A 15729-nucleotide genomic window follows, 5' to 3' on the forward strand; every position below is an offset into this window, starting at 1 on the left:
AGCTGGAGTACATTTCCTCAGCCCCTTACTCGCTCCCCCTCCCCTCGCTGCATTTTGATTGCCCGCACTCACACACAAACATGCTCTCTCTTTCATTTCCAACAGCCTGTGTGAGAAGATGAGCATCAGAGGGCAGCAGCAGAGGGAGGAGGGCTCAACTGTCTAATGTGGTTGTGGTTGTGTCCTTTGCCAAGGACGGTGACTTTCATTAAAGTATTGTACTAATGCCACGAGAAAGGGAGCAACACAGACCACAGCATCACAGACCCACACTGGGCAGGTTTATAACGCAGAGCATCAACGGAGTACAGATGATGATGTCACACGTGTGCATGCATCATGGACTGCACATATACTAGACTCCCACAATGCACTGCTCATGTTTATCATATATTCCTTCAGATCCAAACGGGAGCTTTCTTCTCTGCTCACACGTCTTCTGTCTCTGGAACACGCAGCAGCGGCAGAACGAAGCATTAATTAATCAGCAGCTGCACACTGACGTATATGCAAAGGCAGCAATTAAACACTTGGATGTAAGTTTGTTTTCTGAAGCAGGTTCACAGATATCTTATTTCCTGTCATAACAGAGTCCAGCTTTGTAATTGGCCTTATTTATTTGCAGCTAATTTGGTTGATTTTTATCAGAAATGACAAAAGCATGTAGAGTTTTATATCAGAATGAAAGATGACATGAAGGATGACGCAGGACCTGGACTTTAATATGCATTTTATCTCACTTATAACACTTCAGCCTGCAAAAGAAATGCATAAATATTAATTTGGCCATAAAAAGTCCCTCACATTGCATCTTTAATGTGAAAGCATGCATACAGAAACTTACTTTTTTAATGCATTCTTACTAAAATTTTGACAATGCAAACCTCTTGGTTACTCTTTTGTGTGCAGCTGTGAAATCTCTTCATTTGTGCATGACTTTGTGGTGCATGTGCATTTCTAATACCAGAGCAAAAAGACTCAATCGCCCCTTGGGAATTATTGACGTCCGTCCTCTTCTTCCTTCCTCCCTCTCCTCCTCAAAGCTATAGATTTGGAGAGTATTTGTTCATTTTATCTTAAAGGTAGTCTGTCTGATGCTTGGTCAATCAAGTTAATCAATCAGTATTATCAGTCTCATCTCTGTCAAAGTCTGTTTGCCTACACATGTCAGATAGACTGTTGCACATGTGCATGGTAGGAGATATAGTTCACATCATGGTGGAAAATTTGCACCAACCACCAGGTAAATGCAGGTATTTATGAGCAGTGTTGGGTGATTTTGCTCTTACCAGCCAATGGGGCAGGTGAATAAAAGTAGCCTAAACTATAAGATTTTGTAAGCAAATGGCATAAATTGAACCCCTTTTTTTCTGCTTGTTCCTACTGCAATGCTGAGTGGACCTATAGGCTCACGAACCAAAGAAACCCTGCCTCCTCCTCCCTGTGTTAGAGCTGCTGTCAGATGTTAACAGGTGGCTGTGAGCTGGGATGGTTTGACTCAGTGTTATGCCGTGTCGATTGACATTTCCATCTCCAGTTTGGCTCAGACGGGCTATGCCGAGCTGTGCCCAGAACGTCCCAAATGCTCTCGCTCCGCCTCCAAGCATGCCACGATGATGTCACTGCAGTTCATCATCATTTGAGGATGCCTTGCAGACATGCTAAAGTAGCAACTGCTCCAATCAAATCCAATCTATTTTATTTATATAGCACATTTTAAAAACATTAAAATTGACCAAAGTGCTGCACAGTAAAAACAAAAAATAGAGCACAAACACTGCAGAAATGACATAAAGCAGGCAAGATCACCATAAAAACCTTTAAAATGACTTAAAAACACATGCACGATTGGTTTTTCTGCACCAAACTTTGAATTACCTGGGAACAGCATGATGTGAGGGGACAGCTAAACCAAACAGTGCTTCTTCTTTTTCTAACAAAACACCACGATGCCAACTGCAGTGCAGCTATTAAACGTCGACTCAAAACGCTGCGTCGTCATCTCTAGACGCGCCCTCAAACAGGTAGCTTGGTTGTGGTGAAGCAGAAAATCCTGGGCTGCTGTGTCGAGTCAAACTAAGTAGAGCCAAGCTGCTCGTGTTGGAAAAATTCCAAATAGCCTCTTCCAGACATAAGACATGCACCCTGGCTGCAACATGCTTGATTTGCATTTGCATAATGAGCACAGCACTCTTCCATGAAACCATGAGACACTTTCAGACTGCCTGTGTGAGTGCCGCATCTCATGTGCCTGATATGCACATCTCACATGTGGACAAACAGACGACTTGACTATTTTTCCACGAGTCATGTGCATCTCTCGGCCAAATAGAACATGAGCGCTAGAGAGCCATATTTGCCTTGTTTTATCAGATATAATTCCCCCATCTCTGGTGTATGTTTGCAGTCTTTCTTGATGACTTTTGTGAAAGCTGCATCCTAAATGGTATAAAAGCGATGATGGTGCAGGAGCGGACACACGAAGCACCACATGCAGCTCAACTCCTCCAGTCTGAAACAGGCGTAAAGCTCCTGTGAGGAGTTCTTGACTGGGTACAAAGCAGAATGAAATTAACTCTGATGCCTCCGTGTGACCTACTTCAGCAAACAAGAGCGTAAATGACAAGATTGATGATTTAGATGGAGTTATTTTTAAAGTCTAAACCTGCTACCTGAGGTTAAATGTCAGCGTGATTAACAGCAAGCTGAAACAGTCTTTTTTCTGTTTCCATGGCGAAGGATCTCAGTCACTGATACGATTGATGTGTAAAAGACGTAAGAAGATTTTTGTCATGAAGCCTAGGTTGCTGTTTATCACAGGAGCTTTGAGAAAAGATGTGAAGATTTATGGTATTTATTTCCTTTTTGTCTCATTTACCATTTTTCTCACACCAGTGTGCATGTAATATCTGTGACATTAGAGCATCTATTAATGCATATTTAAAGTGTTTTATTGCATGCACTAAATAAGATTTAGTTTGAAGTGCATCAGTAGCAAAGTCTCCCTCATATGCCTGGAATCAGTCTGTGTAGCCGTTATAACTCAATACTGATAAAAAGAGACAAGGTGACACAGACTGCACGAATCACTGCAGCCTCTGATTTCAGCTTACTGACCCCAAACTGTCACAGTCTGTCGACGTCTAACACTTCCTTTTTATTAACCATTCTTTAAACACAGCCGCAGTCTGTAACTCTTCACTATCTGGTGTGTATAATCTGCATTTTTTGGCTTTAAACTTCCCTTGAGTTCTTGTGATACTGTTAGTGTTGCTTTAATTTTTTTTTTTTTATTTCTTTTGATTTTATCAAATTTAAGACCTTTGCATGTCAAGTCTGTTTCTTTCAGATCTCATTTGGATACGTAAAATGCCAGTCTGATGAGTTTATTTCATCTTCAAGTTTTCATAACCGACCAATTAGAATATCCATTAAAGCCCTCTTATAATAGGTTGTTTTTTTAGTCACCTGATAGCAATGGCATGCAGTGACTGCATAAATACTCACCCCCTTTAAGTCAGTATTTAGTAGCAGTGGCTGCAATCACAGCACTGAGTCTGTGTGGATGGGCTTGCACATCTGGACACTGCAATTTTACTCCATTCTTCTTTGCCAAGCTGCTCAAACTCTGTCAGGTTGTGCAGGGATTGGGCGTCAACATCCCCTTTCAAGTCCTGACAAAAATTCTCAGTTGGATTAAGGTCAGGGCTTTGACTCGTACACTCTAAAACATTCACCTTGCTGTCTTTCTGTGTAGCTTCCCTTGTATGCTTTGAGTCATTGTCTTGCAGGAAAATAAGTCTTCTTCTACACCGTAGTTCTCTTACAGACTGCATAAGGCCAACTGCTGAGAAGCATCCCCACAGCATGATGCTGCCACCACTGTGCTTCACAGTGGGGATGGTGTGTTCGTGGTCTCATCAGACCAAAGAGCGTTCTTCCTCTTGACCCGGAGTCTCCCACATGCCTTTTGGCAAACTCTAGTCCAGATTTAATCTGACTTTTCTTCAACAGTGGCTTTCTTTTGGCCACTCTCCCATAAAGCTTTGACTGATGAAGAACCCAGCCAACAGATGTTGTAAGCAGAGTCGCTCCCATCTCAGCTGCTGAAGCTTGAAACTCCTTCAGAGTAGTCATAGGTGTCTTGGTGGCCTCTCTCACTAGTCTGGCCTGATCTGGGCAGATTTACACATGTGCCTTCCATTTCTTGATGATGTGTTTAACTGAACTCTGGGAGATGTTCAGTGCCTTAGAATCTTCTTGTATCCATCCCCTGACTTATACTTTTCAATTGCCTTTTCTCTGAGTGTTCTTTTGTCTTCATGGTGTAATGGTAGCCAGGAATACTGGTTAACCAGACACAGGTGTCTTCCAGCTTCCCAGCTGAAGTTCTGAGCAATGTCACCTGTCTGTTATATAATTTAAACAGAAAACTTTGTGGTATAATGACAGTCTGTAAGCCTTGTCTGCAGAAAGCATGCCAGCCTTTGCATTCTGTGATGAATCTGTGTGGGCACAGCTGAAATGTATTTCTCTATTTTGTGCATTTTGTGTGTAAACAGTGATTTAAACCATTTCCACATGATGGCATATAATTGGCTTTGAATTACACTGAAATTGAAATCTAAAAATACATAAATTCACAGTCTATGTGTGCTTGTGTAACAGCTGCGTTTTTATATAATACATACAGAATCAGTCATTTCATGCATCTTTAGCGTACCCTGCTTATGTTTAAAGTCATTTTTTTACGTGCCTATCTGTGTCTTTTGGTCTGTGTACGAAGGCAGAACAGACACGTCGGAGGAGGATGTGATGTTCTGTGAAGCACACAATCCTTTAGACGCTCGGGGAACAAGACGAGAGCGAGAGCCAAGAAAGAGTCAGGGCCGCTGAGGCCGGAACGATCGGAGCCGCTGCAGCTGTCAAGGTCTCCGGCTGTCGTTAATGTATAAATTTACCTCGCAGAGCCCACAGAGGTGTGTGTCTGTGTGTGTTTGTGTGTGTGTGTAAGAGTCCATGTGATTGGATCTGACTTGAAACGCTTCCACGTCAAGGCTGTGGAGTCGGAGCATGGCGGAGCGCTTTGCATTACAACAAGCTATTCGTCACCATCTGAGCGTTTCCTGCTGCTTCAGAAAACAACAAATGCAGCGTCACAAAACGCAACCAGAACAGCAGAGCGACACTGAGATGTGTCTAATAATTACATACTGCTCATAAATAAACCATCAGACATGTCAGAGGGAGGATCGGACCTTCACTGAGGGGCTGAACGCACAGCTGGATACAAGCAACATTAGCATACAAACATTCAAGCAGTGCTGCTGTGCTAAAACTGTTGGTTAAATGCATGTACATGCTTTCTTTTTTTGTAATGAAAGACAGTAGTTCAGGAGTCAGATGTCTGCAGGCAGGTGGCTTTGGCCAAAAGGATGAATCAGGCCAAAAATCCAGCCTAAAATCATCTTGTGGAGAGTCAGCCTCAGACTGTGACTGGCAGAAACGTTTGAGCCTGAAACTGTGCCTGAACTTTTCAGGAGTAAAGTGCTGCTGAGAAAGCGGTTTATTGTACTGAGTCACACAATCAACCACTGATTTAGAGTTTAAAGTACAACCCCAAATCCAAAAAAGTTGGGGCGCTGTGACAAATGTAAATAAAAAGCAGAATGCAAGTACTGTCAAATCTCTTAAACCCATACTTTACTCACAGATAAACAACATATCAGGTGTTGAAACTGCAACATTTAACATTTCATGAAAAATATTTGCTTATCTTGAATTTGATGGCAGCAACACATCTCAAAAAAGTTGGTACAGGGCAACAGAAGGCTGGAAAAGTAAGTGGTACAGATGAAAAACCAGTGGAGAAGCATTTTGCAGCCAATAACGGGGTCCTTGAAAAGTCTTAAAAAGTCTTAAGTTGGAGTTTTGAATTCTTCTTTGAAGTCTTCAAATGGCTGATTTTGACTTCTTAAAGTCTTGAATTTTAGAAAACACTGAAGCGTGTCTTTGTCCAATCTTTTTTTTAGCTAAATTTACTCATTTTATCCATTCTTACTTTGTATATCCTTGTCCACATGATGATTATTTACAAAAAAGGTATTACTTTCCTCTTTCATAATTAAACTCTATATAAAAAAGTAAGTGATAAATAAAATTCTAAACAATAAAAAAATACAAACAATTATAATGATAATAATTTGAGAATAATAATTTAAGAATAATAAATAAATGATGTTAACAACAGTAGTTAATATTTTTTATTAATTAAACCAATTAATTATAATTGATATATGATATTATTTATTATATTTTGCTTTCATTATTCTAGTTTATAGCATTATCCATTAACATTATTATCATTTTCTTAACTAAGAAATAATTAAATTTTTCAGAATCAACTTTGCAAATGTGCAATAATGCCATGGTAAATTTCATTATACCACAGTTTGGTAGACTAGAGGCCAGAAATGATCAAATTTGGGTGTTTGTCCTGTACTAATTGACATGTCATAAACAGTAAATTTAATTTAAATAATTCAGCCCTGGCTGCTGTACTGAGAAATCCAACATGCCTTTGATTCTTGCCATCCAAAAAGTGGTATAAATTTTTGTCATTTCAGGTCTTAAGAAGTCTTGAATTAGACTTTAAAAATTGTGTAGGAACCCCAAATTTTCATGACTGGGTATAAAAGGAGCATTTAGAGAGGCCGAGTCTCTCAGAAGTAAAGATGGACAGATGTTCACCTCTCTGTGAAAAACTGTCTAAAAATTGTGGAACAATTTAAGAAAAATTTCCTCATCAAATTGCAAAGATCAAAAGATGCAGAGAATCTGGAGAAATTTCTGCACAAAGGACAGACTGAAGGTCAATACTGGATATCTGTGAACTTCAGGCCCTCAGAGAGTACTGCGTGAAAAACAGGCATGATTCTGAACTGGAAATCACTGCACTGGCCCAGGAACACTTCCGGAAATCACTGTCTGTCAACACAGTTCACTGTGCCATCCACAAATGCAAATTAAAGCTGTTTCATGCAGAGACGAAGTCATGGGAACATGATACTGCAGTGTTCTGTGGGCTAAAGCTCATTTAAAATAGACTGAGACAAAATGGAAAACTGTTCTGGGGTCAGATCAATCAAAATGAGAAATTCTTTTTCGGAAATCACGGGCGCCGTGTCCTGCAGACTAAAGAGGAGAGGATCAGCTTGTTATCAGTGCATAGTTCAAAAGCCTGCATCTCTGATGGTATGGGGTTACGTTGATGGCTATGGCATGGATTGCCTAACCATCACACAGTTGGAGAGCTCAGTGGTTTACATCGCTGGCTTTGGTATGGGATTTTGGAGGGTTCAAATCCTGGCCCGGGCACGATCAGTATCCAGTGTGGATCTTTGAGCAAGGTCCTTATTGTGAAAGCAGAGAAACAATGGTACCTAATTTGAAAACAATCTTGAACAAATGTATATGAATACAGAACTTTCCATCCCTGCTCTGTCCTTATTTCAGTACGATCTTTCCAAGTTTACAGATATGGACCAGAATGTTTGGATACCACCAGTATCCAGTCTGTTAAATGACACTGTAACATCAGGGAAGGATTATGATGGAGGTTTTAGAGCAACATATTCTCCCATCCAGACAACGTCTCTTTCAAGGAAGGCCTTAGAAATTTCAGAAAGACAACGCTAAACCACAACAGCATGGCTTCACAGTAGAAGAATTTGGGTGCTGAACTGGCCTGCCTGCAGTCCAGACCCTTCCCCAATAGAGAACATTTGGAGCAGGACCCAGGACTGTTGGGCATCCTACATCAGACAAGAATGGGACAACATTCCTCTCCTAAAACACCAGCAGCTGGTCTCCTCACTTCTCAGACGTTTACAGACTGTCAGTCAGAAGAGGAAATGCTACACAATGTCCCAACTATCCACTCAGCGCCCCAACTATTTTGGAGCTGAGCTTGTATTCCCAGTGACGCTTTGACATGTGAGGACAGAAACTGGTCTTCAGATGAGTTGATGACCCTCTCTCGGTGCCCTGAGCCACCATCTTTCCCTCCACGCTGCTGGAGTACTGACTGTTCTTTGAGAGAAAACTTCTTGCCGTCTTTCTTCGTGTGATGTGCAACAACGGCGTTCAAATAATGGGCTTTGTTTCACTGGGAAACACACTGATGCTTGTGAGTCATCTGACACCCTCACCCTGTCAGCGTGTGCGTGTTGTGAGCTGCGCCGGTGCCTGCGTGTGGCCGTGGTTAATTAGAGAGGCTAACGGAGATGCTAAATGGAGGGTGGCCTATAATTGCAGCCGATGGATATGAAAAAAAAAAGTCATTTTTATGTGCGCCTTTTTCTCACCGCTTTTTGCTTCTGGGCTGCAGCTGAAATCGACTTTGACTCACATTTCAGAGTGAGAACCCGAGTATGGGATTGGTGGTAGTAATAATGAGGAGATTAATGTCTTTGGTGGAGAAAGTTCTCATTCAAAGTCACCATAGAGTTTTTCTCCTCCACACAGAGGTTGCTGTGATGAACTTTGCTGCTGAATACAAAGATGGATGAATGTCAGAGAGTCGGGGGAGGAAGGGGTGAGAGAGCAGAGGAGAGGGGAGGAATTGATGGTTTGCTACAGCTGTGAGAGATGAGGGGAGTTATGGAGGAGGAGAGAAAAGAGCGATGGAGCAGACGGAGAAAAAGCGAAGGGAGAAAAAAAATAAAGCAACACAGCTCATTGTCTCCATCCTGAACCTGCGATCAATCTTCCCAATGGCAGCTGCCTCGCTCACACGCACACACTCTCCCTGCCTTCCTACGCGGCTGATTCCCTGAGTGATGAATCATGGCGCGGTATGGCATGGCACAGCACGGTATTTGTTAGAGGTGGTGTTTTTCTGCTGCTCCGACAGGCTGTAAACCGGTTTGTTTTCCATGAGTGTGCATGCAGACATGCTCGAGGTGTGTGTGTTTATGGTTGTAACCGACAGCAGTGACCTGCCACCGAGCTGTGTCTGTGTTTTCAAAAGGACAAAGTGTCCTCAGAATTACAGAGTGTGAAGGACACGATGAAACATCTGAAAACAGCAGCATATCTGATTTAGACGTGTCAAATACTTTCATGTGTGGAAAACAAGAAAATGTGAATGCTTTGCTTAAAGGGATATTTCAGTTTTTTGAAGTTGGGCTGTATGAGGTACCGGGAAATAGAAGTGGAATTAGCCTCCGGTGCTGTCAGTGAGTATTGCTCCTTTAAGAAGGACTCGCTGCTTGTACTGCCCAGGAAGCTAGGCTATACAGCGTAACAGATGGGTACAGTTTCTTCCTGGAATTTATCTGGTTTTTGGTAAAAATGGGCAAAAAAAAAAAACAATGTTGGCTCAAATGTAAAATGGATGAAACTCTCAACTGAAGGCTACAAACTCACAGCTACCCTGACTGAGTTGTGCAGCTCCTCTCAGGAAGAGTGACAAATTCACAACACTTACTGGAAGCTGTTCCTGGTATAATGCACGTGGAATGTCTCAAAATCAGGTCCCACCGAGATTTGAACTCGGATCGCTGGATTCAGAGTCCAGAGTGCTAACCATTACACCATGGAACCAGTGTATAGTGATCAGTGGGACACTCTCTAGGATGCCTTTGACCATAGAAGGAAATAGAAGGCATTAGGAAATACACATGGAACGGAGCACAGAGTGAAAAAGAAACACTGTTGGCTGGCTGAAAAAACATGCTTAGCTAAAATACAGAAAACTGCCCAGTGTGAGAACATTGTGTGTTCAACTATTGCTACGTAATATGCAGAAAGAAGGTTGTGCAAAGGCTAGGGAAGAGTTTCAGTATAGCCTGGTCTATTCTTGTAGTCATGTCTGCTACACACCGGTATCATGTTAAAGACAAATGTTGCAGGGAAAAGCAGGGCTTGTCAGAAGTGGGATTCGAACCCACGCCTCCAGTGGAGACTGCGACCTGAACGCAGCGCCTTAGACCGCTCGGCCATCTTGACTGCATGAGTGCCTTTGCATGTGTCCCAGCATACACTCCAAATAGCCGGGGAGCCTTATTCTCCCTTACGGAGCTCTGCAAAAGTAAAGAGCTAGTCCACTTCCCCACCATCAGGATGCAATTTGCATTGTTCCTCGAACAAATATTGATGCAAGTTTTTGCCTTGTTTTTCTTCTTGGCAGATTTACAAATCCATATCATCAGCTACTTTTGGGCTGTGTGCATACGGAGGTGTGCTGTGGCACTGAGCAATGTTGCCACAGGGAATGATTTGGGAAAAGTTAATTGGATTTTTTTCCAATATTGCAGTTGAGATTTAACCCTCTGAGACAGTTGTTGGATACGAGAGGAGACAGAGGTTATGTAAGGTTAAAAAACTTTTTAACTATAAATCGTAGGCACTTGCTTTTCTCTCTCTTGAAGCCCACCGTTGTGCTATCTATGCCATTGTCGCCCTTACTGAGCTTTTCCTAGTAAGCCTGGAATTTGTGTGACATTACGGGGTATTTAAGATTGATTTCACACCAGTAACTCAGATAATAAACATGTTTTTATTTATCTTTTTATCCATGCTTGATCATTTCTGCCACTAGCTATGCATGCTAACCTACCATAAAAACATACAAAAATTAGAAAAGTAGATCTTTTTGACTGTTCTTAAAAAAGACGCATAATATTTGCATAATGTGAAGTCGTATGCAAATATAAAAATGTCATACTAATGAGATAAGAAGTAAAATTGTGAGATAAAAAGTCATAGTTTAGTCATAATTATGCTACAGACCTCATACAACTCAACTTAAAAAAATCCAAAATATATCCCTTTAAAAAGTTCTGCATATTATCAACCTTTTGCATCTGATGTCCGAGCCTTTACATCAGTAACAACACATTACTTAAACCTGATTGATGCTTCTGCCTGAATTCTCTGCAGCAGCTATGCCAACCTACATCAGGTTTGGTCAACTGGTGGCCCAGGGGCCACCTATGACCCTCCAACTAAGTCAATGCAGCCCTTAAGTCGATTTCAAATACCAATAAATTATAAAAATGAAGAAAAATAAAATCTGCAATATCTGCTTTCAGATACTTTGATCTTTGATCACTGATGTCTGCTCAGGTCTTTTAAATAAATTAGTAGATACAATTGGCTGTAGTTGTTTACATAAAACTTTTTTATATGCATCACTGAATGCACTTGTAAAAAAAAATGCAAGTAAAATATATTGAAATAACAAGTAATTATATGACCTGTGGCTCCTTTCTGGTACAATGGTAAGCACTCTGGACTCAAGGCCACCATATGGTCCTATGTCCTATGATCCTATAGCCCCTGATAACTCTCAGAAGATTTCTTGGACTGGTGGCTCATGTATTCAGGATGGCCATTGCTTCCATGGTGTAATGGATGGGCCTCTGGACTCAAGACCACAAAATACTGGCCGTCCTGGTCAGGTTTTGCAGCTCCTCGCAGGAGGAGTGACAAATTCACGACATTTAAAGTGTTCCAGGTCTCACCTGCACATGGAATGTCTCAAAATCAGGTCCCACCGAGATTTGAACTCGGATCGCTGGATTCAGAGTCCAGAGTGCTAACCATTACACCATGGAACCAGTGTGAAAAACACTCTGAGACAAGTGGGACACATACTAAGGGGGTTTTAAAGTGAAGAGAATAGGACATAGAAGGCATTAGGAAATACACATGGAAAGGAGCATGGAGTGAAAAAGTCAAATGATGAACTATAGCTATGTATGTATGCAGAAAGTGGGGTTGTGCACTGGCCTTTCTCGTAGTCATGTCTGGTGGCTCTGTACCAGTATCATGTTATAGAGAAAAGGAGAGCTTGTCAGAAGTGGGATTCAAACCCACGCCTCGAGAGGAGACTGTGACCTGAACGCAGCACCTTAGACCGCTCGGCCATCCTGACTGCATTAATGTCCTTGCATGTGTTGCATCATGGGTGCATGTCTCCCAGCATGCAGAAAGAGTAAAGAGTTCTTCCACATCCCACGATCAGATGCAATTTGCATTGTTCCTCCTGAATCTGAGGTCCAACCATCTCTGAAAAACACAAACATAATTATGGACGAAGAGGCGTTGTGGCCTGTCAACACTGTAATAGGACTTCATAGGTGTCACATGACTGCAGGAGGTCAAGGGTGCATTTTTGTAACTCATGTGTGGGTGTGTTTGAAGAGTATAATGTCTTCTAGAAAGTTAAGGCCACATGATGAAATTGTCTTCATTAGAGCAGCATCTCTCCAGCATTTAAGTCATTAAACTTTGATAACCTTTGGTGTGTAGAACAAGAACAATTAGAGCTGTGTGCTCATCAGACATACATAAGTAGTTTAGCACATCATTCTCTAATCAGCGGTCACTTTAACGTTGCATGATATAACCTGTTTTCTCCTCACTTTTAAATGTTTATATCACATCGGCTCCATTTATAAGCTTCTACTACTGCAGCATAAAAAACATCAGTGGGGTGGTAAAAGGAAACAGAGTGGGCACTTGAACTGGATTTTTAAAAGGCGCCAGATCAAACAGCAGTTGTTGATTTGTGCAAAGGCACGGTTCAAAAGTATGATTCATGTGCAAAAATGATTCATTTTAAGATGCAAATACATCGTTAGTTACCATTAAGGGCACAGAGATCATTCCTCTCCTTTTTTTTTTTTTTTTTGAAAGATTTGTTCTTGGGCCTTTTCATGCCCCCATCAGATAGAGAAAGGACAGTGGATAGGCTTGGAAACAGAGAAGAGAGCGAGGAGAGACATGCGGCAAAGGGCCCCAGGCCAGACCCAAACCCGGGCCACCATGAAAACAGGTAGCACCCCAAACCACTGGACCATCCGTGCGCTCATTCCTCTCCTTTTATTGATTTGGAGAGTTTGAACGAGGAGAGAGGAAGGATGTGAAGGTTTATTAATGGAGTCTGTTGACTAATGCATGAAGAATATAAGAAGACAAATACATGAAGAAGAGTTTTATTCTTACAGGATGTACAGGGCGGTTAGAAAGATGGAGCTAAATGAACAAAAACACAAACTAGAGATGGAGATCTCTGAATCTGTATTTGTTGATTCTGCATAGGGATGTAGAGTCCATGCAGAGAGGTCTAAACGTCTCTTAGCTCTTCAAAACATGTTGCATCACATTGCATGGACCCATATCCTCCTCTGCAGCATGGTAGACTAATATATATTCAGTCTGACCTGACCTTCAGTCTTTTCCCACTCTCCCATCCGTTTTCTGACTCTATCCATTCTCATCTTCAGTAAAGAAACATGAAAAGACTAAATATGATTATTTAAAAAAACATAAACCATCTGTATTGCATTAAACCCCTAAAATTCACATACTCAGCAACACTACATTGAGTTTGAAACAGCTGGAGACGAGAGATCACAAGATTACAGGAGAACTACATGTTAATGAAGGAAAAATATGCAAGCAACAGATTGTGTTGCCTTTTTGGGGTTGAATTGCTGCTCACTTTGATGTTATTCTATGATTTGTTTACTTCCACCATGGGGGAGTACATCAGGAAGTTAATCTCCACCTCAAAAGAACAAGCTCTGGTCTTTGAGATAGGAGGTGAGAGGCTATTTGGTAAGTGGAACCTCTTTGGCTTGTTGTTGGAAGTGGGTCGTTGTCAGGTTATGTTTAGGCTGAGCACGTTAGTTTCACTCTCGCTGCAACAATAGGAGAGGCAGTTGACACGTGTCGCGCCCTCTATTGATACAGTGAAACAGCAGGGGCGGAGTTTCACAGGGGGGCCTGCACTGATAATTAGATCTGGTGTGTTTCTCAAGCATAGCAGGACAGAGTGAGATAAAAATTGTGAGATTAAAGTCCTTATTTTTTAGATAAAAAGCTAAACTCATGAGAGTAGAAGTCTAAATTAGGAGATAGAAGTCATAATTAAGTCATAATTATGCCTCATATGTCTCGACTTAAAAAAACCCTGTAATATCCCTTTAAATAGTTAGCATATAACCAGCCTTTTGCATCTAATGTCCGGGCCTTTACATCAGTAACGGCACAATTCTTAAACCCGATTGATGCTTCTTCCTGAATTCTCTGCAGCAGCTATGCCAAAATAGCCTACATCAGTGTTGGTCAACTGGTGGCCCAGGGGCCAACTACGGTCCTCCAGCTAACTCAATGTGGTCCCAAAGTTGATTTCATATACCAATAAATTATAAACATGAAGAAGAAATAAAGTCTGCAACATCTGCTTTCATAATCATTGATCACTGATGTATGTTCAGGTCTTTTAGAGAAATTAGAAGATATAATTGGCTGTAGTTGCTTACATAAAACTTTTTTTATATGCATCACTGAATGCACTTGTAAAAATGCAAATAAAATATATTTAGATAGCTCGTAAATATTTAGTTTACTGTATTGAAATCAGATCCAAATGGATTATATTCTGTTTATTATACTATAATTGGCGGCATGTCGATTTCCCACACTGTTGATCCTATAGCCCCTGATAACTCTCAGAAGATTTCTTGGACTGGTGGCTCATGTATTCAGGATGGCCATTGCTTCCATGGTGTAATGGATGGGCCTCTGGACTCAAGACCACAAAATACTGGCCGTCCTGGTCAGGTTTTGCAGCTCCTCTCAGGAGGAGGGTCAAATTCACGACACTTGGGCTGTTCTAGGTCTAAGCTGCACGTGGAATGTCTCAAAATCAGGTTCCACCGAGATTTGAACTCGGATCGCTGGAGTCAGAGTCCAGAGTGCTAACCATTACACCATGGAACCAGTGCACATGAAACAGTGAGATGAGTGGCAGAGTCTCTAACATGCATTTGACCATAGAGGGATGTCAAAGTGAAGAGAATAGGACACAAGAGGGCATTCGGAAATACACATGGAACAGAAGCACAGAGTGAAAATGAAAACTCTGCTGGCTGGCTGAAAAAACATGCTCAGCTAAAGACAGAAAGACAGCCCAACCTGAGAACTCTATGTGTCCAACTAGAGCTACGCAAATATGCAGAAAGACAGTTGTGCACAGACTAGAATCAAGTTTGAAAGCATCTGAGACTTAGCTTTACTACAAGCATGGTCTATTGTTGTAGTCATGTCTGCTGGCTTTGCGCCGGTATCATGTTACATGACATGTGTTGCAGGGAAAAGTGGTGCTTGTCAGAAGTGGGATTCGAACCCACGCCTCCAGGGGAGACTGCGACCTGAACGCAGCGCCTTAGACCGCTCGGCCATCCTGACTGCATGAGTACCTTTGCATGTGTTGTGCAATCAGTGCATGTGTCCTAGCATGCTCTCCACATAGCCTGGGAGGCTTATTCTCCCTGATGGAGCTCTGCAAGAATAAAGAGCTGGTCCACCATCCCATGATCAGGATGCAATTTGCATTGTTCCTCCTGAATCTGAGGATCAACCATCTCTAAAATACACCTCAAACATAATTATGGACTAAGAGGCATTGTAGCCTGTCAACACAAAAAACGTCATAGTTATAAGGTTAAAAAGTCATAATTGTGAGATGAAAAGTCACAATGATAAGATAAAAAGTCAAAATGATGACATAAAAAGTCATAATAAGATAAAAGGTTGAAATGGTGAAATAAAAAATCATAATTAGAAGATAGAAAGTCAAAATGATGACATAAAAAGTCATTATAACGAGAAAAAAGTAAAAATGACATAAAAAGTCATAATAATAGATAAAAA

At 41.4% G+C, this 15729-nt stretch overlaps 5 non-coding genes across 5 annotated transcripts; all 5 read right to left on the minus strand.

Moving 5' to 3' along the window:
* Positions 1 to 9534: 9534 nt before the first annotated feature.
* On the minus strand, positions 9535 to 9606 carry trnaq-cug. The gene has a single exon. It is a non-coding gene; the product is annotated as a tRNA-Gln (tRNA).
* A 322-nt stretch (positions 9607 to 9928) lies between these two features.
* On the minus strand, positions 9929 to 10011 carry trnal-cag. Its single transcript has one exon. It is a non-coding gene; the product is annotated as a tRNA-Leu (tRNA).
* Positions 10012 to 11552: 1541 nt separating this feature from the next.
* trnaq-cug lies at positions 11553 to 11624 on the minus strand. The gene has a single exon. It is a non-coding gene; the product is annotated as a tRNA-Gln (tRNA).
* Positions 11625 to 14724: 3100 nt separating this feature from the next.
* On the minus strand, positions 14725 to 14796 carry trnaq-cug. The gene has a single exon. It is a non-coding gene; the product is annotated as a tRNA-Gln (tRNA).
* Positions 14797 to 15181: 385 nt separating this feature from the next.
* Positions 15182 to 15264, minus strand: trnal-cag. The gene has a single exon. It is a non-coding gene; the product is annotated as a tRNA-Leu (tRNA).
* Between the last annotated feature and the right edge of the window lie 465 nt (positions 15265 to 15729).

This window comes from Cheilinus undulatus, linkage group 20, assembly GCF_018320785.1.
Source record: "Cheilinus undulatus linkage group 20, ASM1832078v1, whole genome shotgun sequence".
NCBI classification, from domain to species: domain Eukaryota; kingdom Metazoa; phylum Chordata; class Actinopteri; order Labriformes; family Labridae; genus Cheilinus; species Cheilinus undulatus.